The 14,197-nt window shown below is 38.0% G+C and overlaps 1 protein-coding gene across 5 annotated transcripts in view; it reads right to left on the bottom strand.

The window, feature by feature from the left end:
- TAFA5 (TAFA chemokine like family member 5) overlaps nt 1-14,197 on the bottom strand; it is a 418,878-nt gene that overhangs the window by 340,873 nt on the left and 63,808 nt on the right. For 2 of the 5 annotated variants that reach the window (XM_078394397.1, XM_078394398.1), the window contains exon 1: nt 1-14,197. This exon is cut by the window's left edge and continues 42,345 nt beyond it. The exons of the other annotated variants lie outside the window; for them this stretch is intronic. The gene's annotated coding sequence lies outside the window, so the exon portion shown is untranslated. 5 annotated transcript variants of the gene reach the window in all.

Here is a 14,197-nt window from a genome sequence, read left to right as displayed (position 1 = left end):
AAAATATATAATGAATTGGATCTTGGCTGGGTTTTGGTTATAAATGTAAATCTGGACAGATCTTAATATATTCACTCTGCAAATAACCTAAATGCATTATTCAGAATCTTAAAAGTAGACAAGCACTTGCTACAGCACAAACATGTTAAGTCATACAAATAAACCTCTGGACATGCTGATATTTAAAATACTGAATTGCTGGAAAGTTCAATGAGTTCGACATCTGGTGGGGGAGCCAGATATTAGAATTACAATTACAATTCCACACTGTGCCTTGTAGAAGAAAAGATAGCCTGTTTAACCTTGGGCAAGCTGCACAATCCGAGAGTGCACGCACGCACGCACGCACGCACGCACGCATGCGCACGCACGCGCGCACACACACACACACATACCGAAGAAGGGACTGGTAAACCACTTCTGAATATTCTATACCTAGAAAACCCTGTAAAGTATCGCCATACATTGGAATCAACTTGATGGCATGTAATTATTTTTATGGGAGTTGTGTATGGTAATATCAATATCTTTGTAGTTATGTTGTTATGTGTTATCAAGTTGCTTCTGAAGTAAGGCAACCCTAATAGGAGTTGGAGATATGTGAGCTATTCATGGAGCACTACCCATATTTAAATCACTGCAAAATCAAGTAGTTTACAGTCTCACACACAACTTCTAAGATTATCTGCCACAATTACAATGACATTGCTAAATATGTTGTCTTATTGTAATTTAATTAAGAGTCATGCTAATGCTGTCATGCTACCTGTCTTGCATACATAAGAAGAAAAGACGGTTATTAAGAAACATTGAAGTGATTTCTGCGTGTAGTTTCAATGATTTGTATCTAGAAAATGAACCCCAGAGGTACCCTAGAGTGGTATTCTTGCAGGATGTCAGAAAACTCTGCTATCTTCGTTTTAAACAAAGTGTAAAGGATTGTCTTCTTTCATATAAGCTTGCTTATCAATTAAACCCTTTTATTAAGCTTCTTCCTCAGATCCCACAAATGTTTGAGTTTTGGGCTGAAATATAGGAGAGGGTCTCCTCTGTGGATGCATCTTGGATCTGGAATTTCCTGCTTGAGGTGTTTGCCTCATTTCCTTTTGAATGAACTTCCTTTTCTACATATGGAACCTAATTTCTCAGCAGGTACTTGCCAAGCTAATCAAAGCTAACATCATACTTGAATTATTTTACTTGCTATTTCTTGATTGACTTTACTGTATTTGCTTACTAGCTGTTCTCCTTATTGGTATTTTATATGGCATAAATTCCTTTAAATGTTTTAATGAAAAGAGGGAGTAAAATACAAGAGTTGCCTGTCATGTGCTCCAGACATTTACCCCTGGGGGCATAAGCTTGGTCAAAGATTCTCCTACAAGATTTCAGGTGATAATATTGCTTCAGAAAGAGTGAGAAACAGATCTCATCTTGAAATCTCTCTTACTGTCCCTTCTTATTACAGTTTACCAAGGGTCAGCCTGTGCCTTCTATGGCACATTGTATATTAGTTTTATAGATTTATGGAAATATATCAGTACTAGGTGTGAAGTTCTTATACATGGTCATCATAATAATTCTTAAGTTCAGTGGCTGTGACACAGAAAACAAACAACTGAGAAGCACCAACAATATATGATATAAAACTGGGCAAGCTTCCAGTCTTACAGAAGTAGAGGAAGCAGGATGGCTCAAGGGAGTTTCTTCTGAAACTCCTCTCTGCCTCATTTTTCAAGTCCACAACCAACTGCAATCTGTCTGTGTAGAAATATACCCCCCACACAAGCAACTGCCTGTTACACATTGCCTATTGAAACACAAGTGCACAGACAACTGCAGCAGGCAGCAGATCCAAAAGAGCTCCTAGATAGAAGACAGATAGACCCAGAGGTGAATCCCCACATAGGATGGGAGAAAGAAACTACATGTTTATGGCCCAAGGGAAACACCTACAATGCCAGAGAGCATATTTTATGCAGATAAGAGCATCACTACTTTGTAGTAAATAATTTAATTTCAGTTCCCTCTAAGTAAAGCCATTGTGTTAAGCAACCTATGAGCTGGGGAATGATCAGACTTTATCTAGATCCCCTAGTAGCAATCCCTATTTATCCTTATCTTCTCAGTGTGTACAACTTATTCATAACTAATGAATATATCTCATCAGTGGTTAGTTTTGGTTTTTATTTACTCACTAACTGTCAATATCTACTTCCTAATACATTTGTACTTAGGGTATTTTTCTTGGACTACAAGCTCCATATCTTCATGGTCTGGGTACTTGTAGGATTGTACCGCTCATCCTCCTGACAGGAAAGAGGAGCCGAATCAGAACTTCATCACTAGCTTAGTAGAGGGTTCAGTTTATTTTTTTTTTCATTATTCTCTTCTTTCTTTTTCTATTTTTGTTTTTTGTATGTCTGAACTTAAATTAAAAAAAGAATGTTGGGTGTGATAACAGTAACACAAATAAAATAATTTCTTAGTGTCAAAAAAAGAGAACTTCATCACCATATCCCAATTTCTCTGCTATCCCGAAGACTGATTGCAATGGTAGAAAAGGTACCCTTACAGTAAAATAAAAGATGGAGGCCAGGAACTACACTCATCATCACACACAGTGGAAAAACTGTCCTAAATCATCTGAGCAGCCAACAACCAGGAAAAGCTGCACTATCAGGATTAACAGTGGGTGTACCAAATATAGTGCAGCCATGCAGTGGTTCCAGTCACTCATGGCCACATCACAAAACATCGGTGCTTTGGGAATGGAAGACACATCCCTCTGCATATTAAAGAGGAAGTGCATCTCCATGCATTTGTTGCTGGGATGGATGCCCTTTGGTTCTCTGTTGCTCTGTTTGTATTTATGATTGTGCAACAAAGGTTAAATTGTAAATCTTCCTGAAAGTTTCTTAGCCAATTATATCGCATAGCCACAGCCAGTCATGTGGGAGGAAAGGGATTAAGAATAGAAGGACTGATAGTTTAACAGCCCAGATTGGGTTTGGCTCAGGAAGTGGACAGTCAAGTGTCATTTTTTCTGCCTAGAATATTGCCTAGCAATAATGGGGCAGTATATCAATCAATCAATCAATCAATCAACCAATCAATCAACCAACCAATCAACCAACCAATCAATCAATCACCTTAGTTAGGTGGAAGAAAGCTCATACAAGCAGAGGAAAGTTCATACAAGAAGGGATCGAACAATTAGAAAGATGGACTAATGAATGGGTAAAGAAATATAATAAAGACAGAGAATATACGAACTATGAACAATTTCTATTATCATATTAAGATATTCAGATGACTGATTCAGTAAAGGGTGCAGTGCGTAAAATTTATAGATTCCTGCTTGATCTAGAACAAGAGACTGAGAAAGAAGGATTGAAGCTAGTGTGGGAACAAAGAATAAATGATGAAGAATGGAGGAAGATGTGGAAAATGAGGGTTTTAAAATTTGTGTCAGTGAGAATAATATAATTTTTTTTTCAAATTGGGCTTAAGGTGGTATTTAACACCAACAAAATTGAATAAAATTAATGCTAGTTACCTGAATGTCTGTTGGAAATGTGAGAAGGAAATTAGTACATACTTTCATATGTGGTGGGAATGCCAAAAAAGTACAAAGATTCTGGAAACTAATCTTTAAAGAACTAAATGACATATGTGAAAAAGATATAGAATGTAATCCTGGGATAGTTCTGTTATCAATATTTGAGAATGTGGAATATGATAAGTTGACTAAAGAATTGATTACCAATTGATTATCAATAATAATTTATTAACAGCAGCTAGATTAATAATAGCTAGGAATTGGAAATCAAAGTCTGAATTTCGAATGGAAGAATGGTATAATGAAATATGGAACATTGCTATAAATGATAAGTTAACTTGTAACTTAAAGGTTAAGAAAGGAGAAATGAAAAATAATAATTTCTATGATATATGGGGCAGATTTTTAGAATATGTGCTAACAAGAGGAAAAAGGAAAGCTCCAAATCAAGAATCAATGCAGTTCTGGGGAAGAGGACAATAAAGGAAGAAGAATAAAGATAGAGGAAGAAGAAGATTACTGCAAGAGGTTCCGACTATGGTGCTGGGGAACACAGTCAATTTATATTTTGGTTTATATTGTTTAACTACAACATATGTTTATGTTGTAGTTAAAATAAAAATATTTTTAAAAAGAAGGGACAGGAGTGTTTTTGAAAGTGTTAATAAAAGCAACGTCACTGTCTAGAAGCCAGCAGGCCCATTTCTAAAGTCCTGTATGGAATTTATGTTGATATACCGCATGGGTAAAGCTGTCATAAAATACAGACAATGCTTTTAATAGAGGAATCATGGAGCTTCATTCCTTATTCAAAATGCTGAAAATAAATTGTATTTTCAGTTCTGCATGTTGTGTCTGTTTACTGTATATATATATCCAGGTCAAGATAAGAGATCTAAAGGAACCTAGAAATAGTAAATGTTATCAGATCTGGTTTAAATGTTACAGTACCAGCAACATAAAATGTGATTATTTATCACTTAATAACATGGGGAGTGTTCACGCTTCAGGTCACCTCTTCCCTGCATCTATATTACCAATCTCCCACCTTCTATTTTATTTTATTTTATTTTACTTCCTGAATGAGAGGTGAGTTAAAAAGTGAAACAATGTCACAGGCTGGGCCTGGAATTGTGATTTTGGGGGGTAAAAAGTATTTTCAGCATATTCCAATCTCTTTCTAGCTGCAGTTGTCTCTGCATCTGTGGGACGTTTTGGCTGTTGTAAGCCAGACTGGGTCTCACCCCCTTTTTCATCTGCATTCTAAGTTTAGGATTCCTTTGTCGGTGTCTCTGGAATCTGCACAGAGAACTAGGCTGATACAGACAATATGCTTTCATAACTTTAATACACTTGAGAGAAAAAAAGGCAATTATATTTTGCCTGCTTGGCAATCACCTTGTTAAATTTATACAAAATTTAATATGCAGTTTTGGTATTTATGTCCGTAATACATCCTACTGTGGATTCTAAGCTGAAAACTGCTGATTTGTTTCTTTCATTCAAACAGGGCTGACAGCCACTAATCATGACTGCCAATTTCTATATAGCCCTTAGTGACAGGTTAAATCATCATAGGCATCTCTTTTTCACATTTTACATGAACCTGCCTTGAAATTCTTGACAACTAGATTTTATTCAGCTTCTAACAAACAAAACAACACAAAACAAAGCAAAAATCACAGGACAGAAATTTCATGTCAGCTATTCATCTAATTCTCCAGTTTAGAAAGCATGTTGAAACAGGCACTCTACATCAGCAGTACAACAGTGGCATTGTGAGCTGTCAAGACAAAAGAATAGTGCAATGTGGTGGCATGAACTCATACTTTAGAGGATGGATAGTGGGCTCCTTAGAATTAGTGCTGGAGGGGTCTTAGTAGGCCTCTATATGAGTCCAATATTCTGTTCTGTATAGGAAGTCCAATGCTGTTTGAAGACCTCCAGCAGTAAAAGTAGTAACTGGTTCATTGTCCATTTTCAGCTACTCATAATGTCCTTTTTTTGTTCTTTTCCTTTTCTTCTTTTTTTTTGTATACTTCATATAAAGTCTACCCTAGTGTAACTTAAGCCGATTATATTTTGTTCTGCCCTCTGGAGCAGCGAAGAACAAGCCTCTGTCATCATGTATGTGACAGCACTTCATGTACTTGAAAAGTATTATCATGTCCCCCTAAGCCTTCTTTTCTTCTTGCTAAACATAACCATTTCCTCCCAGCTTTCCTCAGAAATCTTGTTTTCCATCTCTGTGACCCTTTTAGATGCTTGGCATACTAGGAAACTGTAGTTCTATTAATGCAGCCAAAAATTGCATTTGCCTTTGTTGTAGTTACATTACACTCATGCTATTTCATGTTCAGCTTGTGATCAGTTACTGTCCCTAGATCCCCTTTTCAAATGTACTGTTGCTAATCCAGGTATCCCAAAACTATATCTGTTTTCTATCAATTGATTGATAAATAGATATTTCCTCCATACAAAAGGCTGCACTTTTCTTTGCTAAATTTTATTTTATTCATTCCAGTCCAGGTGTTCATTCTGTTCTGGTCATTGTTAATCCTGTATTTCTAAAATATTAGCTGTCCTTCCTACTTTTGTGATACCAATGAATTTTAAAGATCGTGTTACTTACTTACTTACTTACTTACTTACTTACTTACTTACTTACTTACTTACTTACTTACTTACTTACTTACTTACTTAATTACTTACTTACTTACTTACTTACTTTATTCATTCATTCATTCATTCATTCATTTTATTTATTTATTTAACTTATATGCTGCCCACTCTACCCAAAGGTCTCTGGATGGCTTACAACAATTAAAATACAATAAAAAAGATAAAACCATTAAAATACAATTAAAATATATACTCTAAAAATTGCCATCAGGACTCACAGTTGATATTATTTCAATTAAAAGCCTTCTATAACATGAAGGTTTTGACCTGGCACCGATATGTCATCAGCATCAGTGCCAGATAAATCTCAATTGGGATGGCGTTCCATAGTCTTTATTTTGGTGGTTTTAGCTTATGCTTTATTTAGGACCTCAATACCTGGCGGAACGCCTGCTCCCACCAAGATCTACCTGGATCACCCGCATGAGCCAGGAGGTGAGGCTGAGGAGCCTAACTCCAAGGGAGTCCCAGAAGGAAAAGACACAAAATTGGGCCCTCTCGGCAGTGGCTCCTCGCCTCTGGAATAACCTTCCTCCGGTGATTCATGCGGCCCCCACGCTGGGCACCTTTAAGAGATAACTTAAAACATGGATGTGTACTCAGGCCTTCCCTCCTGTCAATACCTAACTTCCTTTATTCTTTATTTATTATTTTTTAGTATTGTATTTTGTTTAGATTGTTTATGTAAATTTTCTATGTTTTATTGTATATCTGTTCACTGGAAGCCACCCAGAGTTGTCGAATAGACCAGATGGGCAGGAAACAAACAAACGAACAAACAAACAAACAAACAAACAAACAAACAAATAAATAAATAAATAAATAAATAAATAAATAAATAAATAAATAAATAAATAAATAAATAAATAAATAAATAAATATTTCTTGGTTGGTTTTGAAAATTGTTCCCTCTCCCTTTTTAAACACTGTCTCTTAGGGGAGTGATCAAAGTTAGTTTGCTCTTTGGATGACCTATGGCATAATCTGGTGTGATGTATTTTTGTGGTGACCAGACAAAGTACAGGAGACTGTGAACTAGTCCAACTCTATTCCGTGTCCAATTTGAAGCTTTTTTGGTCCAGTAGCAAAGCTATTCTCTTCTTTTGGAGCTGGGCTAGAGTGATTGGGACCAGATTGCATATGTGTGGAAGGGTGACTTTAAAGGAGATTGTACCAATGAAGCAACCCTTTCGAACACTGGGTTTGAGCACTGTCTGATCACACCCTTATTCCCATTGGCCTTGTACTGCACATCATCATGTTGGCTTTGCCTTATGCTTCTGCTCTTTGATTGTTAATTTACTGTATTAATTTCAAAATTTAACAACACAGAATTTGTTTCATAGGCATACTGTAAATATACATAAAATCAATTGTATGTCATATTATTTATCTGTGATGTCCTAAGAATGTGCAAATTATTTTGTTCCACTAAGACGAATTTCACATTCACAGATTCAGTCACATATATTCCTCAGAGGCACAAACAGTACATGGGAAGAACATAAAATTATAAGAGTAGGGAAAACATAGCCCTGCAGCTGTTATTAGGATGCCATTCCCAACAGCCCAAGTCAGTATGGTCAGTGGTGAACGATGAGAGTAATTGCAGGCCAGCAATATCTGGACAGTCACATACAGTATTTCCCACTCCTGTAATCCAGGAATGTAGACATGGAAATGTGAAATCTTTTTTTTTCAAACACTTTCCTGCATTAAAAGCACAGGAAGTTCCTATAAAGACAGCCAACCTGATGATGCTGTGGCAATCACCCTTAACTCTTTCCAACCTCATAGTTGAATTAACATATACACATTCCTATATGGGATCAAGCTTGATGACTTTTCAAATTAATTAGCTGACATGATATACAGGTAGATGTAAATCTCTCAGTAATGAGGGTTATTGTTGAATGCTCTAGTATCACTACTGGCCGTCTATACCATCAACTTTGGGTCCCCAGATGTTCTTGGACTGCAACTCCCAGAAATCCTGGTCAGCACAGCAAGTGATGAAGGCTTCTTGGAATTGCAGTCCAAGAACATCTGGGACCCCAGTTTGAGAACCACTAATCTATACTATTGAAGGTACAGGCATGTATTAGGACTTTTTAAAAGCAACAAAATATACATGTATTTATTTCATTACCTCCTTTTCCTTCAGGAAAAGTGTCAGGGTTAATATACAGCATTATCACATTTCAGCAGTGCTATCAAGGATGTTTACAATAAAATTCAGTACAGCATAGCATATTAAAGTAACCATCATCATCTTAGAACTGCAGACCAGAAAGGGACCCTATGGATCATCAAGTCCAGCCTCTCTCAAGGAGGCAGAGTGGGGAATTTAACTTGCACCCTCTGGCTTTCCAAACAAATACCTAAATCACTGAGCCATCCAACTATTTAAATATACTTTAAATATATTTTTTAAACTCAGCAAAAAATATACTTTCATCTGGCACAGAATATTAACAAAGGCTTCTTTGACAAAGAAAAAACACTTGAGGTGGGCAGGATTTCCATAATGGGGTATCAAACAATGAATAACTTTTCTGTGATCATCCCCACCCCACTTCAAATAGATGTGATACTTGAAGGGCAAGGATGTAGGGTGATCTTAATATGTTGGCAGGCCAACTGATGGCAATTTCTTGGGGAGGGCTGGGGGTTTCTATTAATGGAGCGTCAGGACAAACAAGAACGTTTATCTGATTATCACCCATTTCATTTCAAACAGCTGTGACACATGAAGGACAGTATCTAATGTAATCTTAACATATGAGCAAGAATATTCACAGTGTCCTGGTGGCCACTCAGCCTTGAACTGACTCAGATTTCCTACATTTCAGCAAGGTTACTATGTTGTGTGCTTTCTGACAGTTCTATATAGTGTACATGAGAATGTGTCCTCTTTCTTTATAGCCCTACACAAGAATTACAATATGAATTCCTGAACACAGTTAGAAGGTGTGTCCTCTTCCCTGACTCTCTGCACTATTTTTCTCCCTGCAGAGTCTAGTGATGAACCTGAAGAGGAGAGGTTCCTGGTCAGATGTAGCCTCTACATGATGGCCAGAATTTGGGTCTTCCAAGTTTCTTGCTAACATGTGGAACCTAAATCGAAGCAGGTACATGTATTCTTCAGGATTGCCACTGGTTGCATGATAAAAATGTGAGGACGGAGAGTATGAGATGAGACCTTCGCTTCTAAGCATCTTGATAGACTCAGGTTCTAAAATATCTGAAGAAGGATAATCTCCTTTTCAAATTCTAAGACTGTCCAACCCTCTGTTGTGTTGATCCTGTACCACAGCTGGGAAGGTCAATGTCCCTACAGATCCCAAGCTCTGTATACCAGTATTATGTGCGATTATGAAACTCTTTCATTTTGCTGTCAGTCTTTGTTTCAGAAGAACATTTGCCCTCTTCAAATGTTTGCCATCTACAGACTTAAACATACCACCAAAAAACTCTCGTTTGTGCCACTGCCTAACTCAAGCATTCTAACACTGTCGCAGCAAGACTCCCCTAAGGCATACAAACAAACAAAAAATGGAACAAATTGAGCCTGAGTGGCCAAAGACAAAATAAAGGCAGACAGTTTGCCTACAAGTGCCGACTCTTGCCCTTGGCCTGAAGGATCACAAGCAAAGGAAGAAGCTTTAAAAAGTTCCTAGGAAAAGAAAAGATTTATAAAAACATCAAACAGATAGGCAACTTGTAATTATCACTGCTGCTATCATGACAAAAGGAACACCCGGACTGGTAGTCACCATTTCCATGAAAAACTAGGCATTTGTGATCCACAATGGTGGCCCTTCATATGCTAGAAAGAGAAAGGGGAGGGGGGAAGCAATAAGCCTAATACTAGCTCAATGCAGTTCAAAAGCATGCAAATGTCAGTAGATAAATAGGTACCACCTCGGTGGGAAGGTAAAACGGCGTTCCCTAGTCAAGCTGGCCACATGACAACGGAAACTGTCTTCGGACAAGCACAGGCTATATGGCTTGAAAATGGGATGAGCACCACCCCCTAGAGTCGGACACGACTGGACTAAGAATGTCAAGGGGAACCTTTACCTTTACCTTAGCTCAATGAAGCACAACCATTTCCACTTTAATCCTACTAATAACTTTTTCATTTTCACTGCAAATAACACTCTGGCTGGCCTGCAGACAATATTGTTCTGTATAAAGTAGTTTACTGTAACTGACCTTCAGTGTCTTCTAGTTTTATACTGCATATCAATTTATTTATTGTTTGTTTGTTTGTTTGTTTCATTTGTATGCCACCTTTCCCCTTGTTAGGGGACCCAAAAGAGGTTCACAATGATTAAAACAAGTTCAATTAAATACAAAGTAAGTTATAACATTTTTTTAAAAACCAAATTAAATATTTAACATTTTAACAACTTCAAAAATACATTTAAAAGGAGAGACTCGATTTCCCTCAATTCAGTTATTCAGTTATTAAAAGGTTCATTTGAATTCACTTATTAAAAGGTTGCTTAAAAACCAGAGCTTTTTCACCTTCTTGACAAAAGGGAGGGGATCACCCTAACCTCTTCTGGGAGACCATACCACAACTTGGGAGCACCCAGAGAAAAGGCCCTCTCTTGTCTCCTCATCAGACCTTATAATGGCAATGGAAACAAGAGAAGGGCCCCCTTTGAAGATCTGGGTTGCTGGGAAGGTTTATATGGGGAGATACAGTCATTAAGGCAGCCTGGACCTGGAGGCGGGGCTTTGTTGCGGTGCTGCCAGTAGCTCCAGAGAAGAGCTCTCTCTGGAAAAACTGGAACCATCCGATCCGGGATCCCCCTTTTGAAATGGGGATCAAGGGAGAGTCTAGGAGAAGTCTCTCTGAAGCAGATGGTGAGCAGCAGGGGGAGAAGAATGGGAGGCAAACCTGGACTTCTTCCCTCTGAAGAAATCACCCAGCACAGATTGGAGCGGGAGCCATATTTGGCACGGAGCCGTTAGTAACCCTTTATCGAGGGAGAGGAGAACAACCAATATAAGCTTAAAATATACAACAACTAGGTAAGCTGAAGCCTTTGATTTATGAAACAGCCCCATTAAGCTGAAAATAAGAATGAAAATATTTGGCTGAAAGAAGAAAAGCAGTGGCGAACCTATCTTATCATTCTGCCTTAAAAGCGAAATTAACTCTTAATACGGCAGACTGATTTCAAAGCCGAGAGAGTGAGACGGAAAAATAAATCTTGTGTTTCTGGAAAAGAATCCCAGATGGTAATACCATCTGATAGGATTTAAGAGACGTGAGTTTTGTGAATGCAGTTAGGCTGGGACATGTTTCTCTTTTCCTTTTCCTGGACTCTTTGAACTGTTAATAACAGAATCTGGTTGTTTTCGGGAGAAGAAAGAAGGAGCTGACGTGGTCGACTGGACAGAGGAGCATCAAGGGGTTAATGGAAAGATCATAAGACAGGCTTCAAGGACAACGACTGGACAGTTTGAGACTCTGTGATTGTTGTTTTGTTTGCTGGACTGCATGCGAGACTGATAACAGAAGCCTGCTAAACTCTGGAGAAGAAGAAATAATTGTGCCACTGTTCTATTTGATTTTGAATTTGCTGGGTTAAAAGTTGATTTTTATATTATAATGTTTGGATAAAGATTGGAGGGAGATCTAAGGGGAGGTTTATGATAAGGGGTTTGAATTGTTGATAAAATTGTGGAAACTGTTGAAGGATATATAAGGGGCGATCATTGTGGTTAAGGGCATAGTATTATCTATACAAACCCCATTCATTGGAAAGCCTGAGATGGCCTCCAAAAATTTAAGACAACAAATGGAGACTTGGTCTGTTCAATCGCAAAGTTTTGGAACAGTGGTACAAGAAATAGAAAAGGAATGGCAGATTACTATGCAAAGGACAATAATAACAGGATTTCAACAAGTGGGTGAAGGTCTCAGCAAAATAGAAGATCTGATGAAAGTGACAAAAGAGGGGACATTAGATGCCAAACAAAACTTAATAAAGCTGCACAAACTTTAGAACAGTCTTTATTGGGCACGACAACAGGTAACACAGATGGGATAAAGAGTTATCCAGTGACCTATGCAGCTTCCAAAATTAAAAAGCATTATGTGAAAAATCTCAAGAAAGCAGAGATACTGAAACAAGAGAATCTTATTGTGAAAATATGGGAAGTGACAAAAATGGATATTCTGTCAGATGGGCTGAAAGATTGCTCAATTCAAAAGGAAACTGAATGATGGGATTTATTGTATAAATGGCTGCAGTTACCAGATAGTGTTGGAGTAACATAGAATTAAACTAAAATTAAATGATAAGATGAAAGCAAGAGGGTAATCAAACTGTGAAAAAGCAAAAAGTTGATTTGTTATTGTAATATGAATTGATTGGATGATGGTATACTCTATGTTCTCCTATCCCCCAATCCTTTTTCCCTCTTCCCTATTTCCCCTTACTTTTTGTATTCCCTACCCTGTCCTTATATAAATACATTTTTTTAAAAAGCCAGTCTGGACCCAAACCATATATAGCTTTACAGGTCATAACCAGCTCTCTGAATTGGGCCTGAAACAGACTGGTAGCTAGTAAAATGGCTGTAACAAGGGATTTATATGATCCTCGCAGACTCCCTCAAATGAGTCTGCATTTGAAACCATATGCATTTCTTGAGGAGTCTTCAAAGTCAGCCTCACACAGAGTGTGTTACAATAATCCAAGTGAGATATAATTAAGGTATGTGTCACCAAAGCCAAATCAGACTTCTCAAGGAACAGGTGCAACTAGTGTACCAGTGTTAACTGTGCAAATGCACTCCTCTTCCAAATGTATCTTCCATACATCTTAAGGTCTGACTTTCTAATATATAACTATAAAGGTGCATGTGGTAGCCATTTACAGTACCAGTAATCAGTAAAGACAGAGAGAGATTCTCTTTTAGAAGCAGCATAACCATGGAAAAACAGAATGTTACTTGAAGCTATATTCATATCAAATTAGCTGCAATTCCTTTCTTTAGGAGCAAAGCAAAAAGAGGCAGGAGTGAGGAGGAGAACCACACAAATAGAGAATATTCATCTGAAATGACAAAATGTGTGAGAGATGTTTGCAACACATACAAGACTGAGCCAACAGGCTTCCAAGCCAACACGCACAATTCAGAATCCTATTTTATTTCTGGCAGCTTTTCTGCAACATTCATGACTATGAAATTTGTTTTGTTTTTTTCAGCTGGACTGAGTGAATAGGAAACCTTCCTACAGATCTTCCTTCAGCAATCCTCCATTAAATAGACTGGTCGAAATTACCCCCAAGGCTTCATAGTCAGAGAAAATGAGAGGAAACATTGAGAATGTGGTGTGTGTGTGGGTGTGTGTGTGTGTGTGTGTGTCTGTGTCTGTGTCTGTGTCTGTGTCTGTGTCTGTGTGTGTCTGTGTCTGTGTCTGTGTCTGTGTCTGTATCTGTGTGCCTGTGTCTGTGTGCCTGTGTCTGTGTCTGTGTGCTCAAATATTTTTGCAATGAAATATTGGTATGAAAGAAGAACTCTTAAAGGAAGGATAGGTGCTAGAAGGAGATACCAAGATGGATGCACGATGTTAAACACATAATCAGTTTAGATACCAATGTACTAGAGTTCAATTATTTTTATGTTCTTTTATTAGCAGAGCAGAAGGGCATACATTAAACTGATCAATCTCGTGATTTTTCATACTCATGCCCAGCACTAAAAAAGAGAAGAAAAATACAGTGGACCCTCGACGTACACACGGCTCGACGTGCGTACTTTTCAAGATATGGACTTCTCCGGCCGCAAGACTTCCAATTGACTTGTGCCCAGAGAATCAACCTACGGACCAGAAGAGGGAGGAGGGGAAAGTGCCAAATTCAAATCTGGCACTTTCCCTGCCTCCCCCTTCCAGTTCGTAGGGCTCTGGATGCTTTCCAGGGC

The sequence above is a fragment of the Pogona vitticeps genome, chromosome 5, assembly GCF_051106095.1.
Source record: "Pogona vitticeps strain Pit_001003342236 chromosome 5, PviZW2.1, whole genome shotgun sequence".
In the NCBI taxonomy this organism is placed as follows: Eukaryota; Metazoa; Chordata; class Lepidosauria; order Squamata; family Agamidae; genus Pogona; species Pogona vitticeps.
This window is presented reverse-complemented; position numbering and strand designations above follow the sequence as displayed.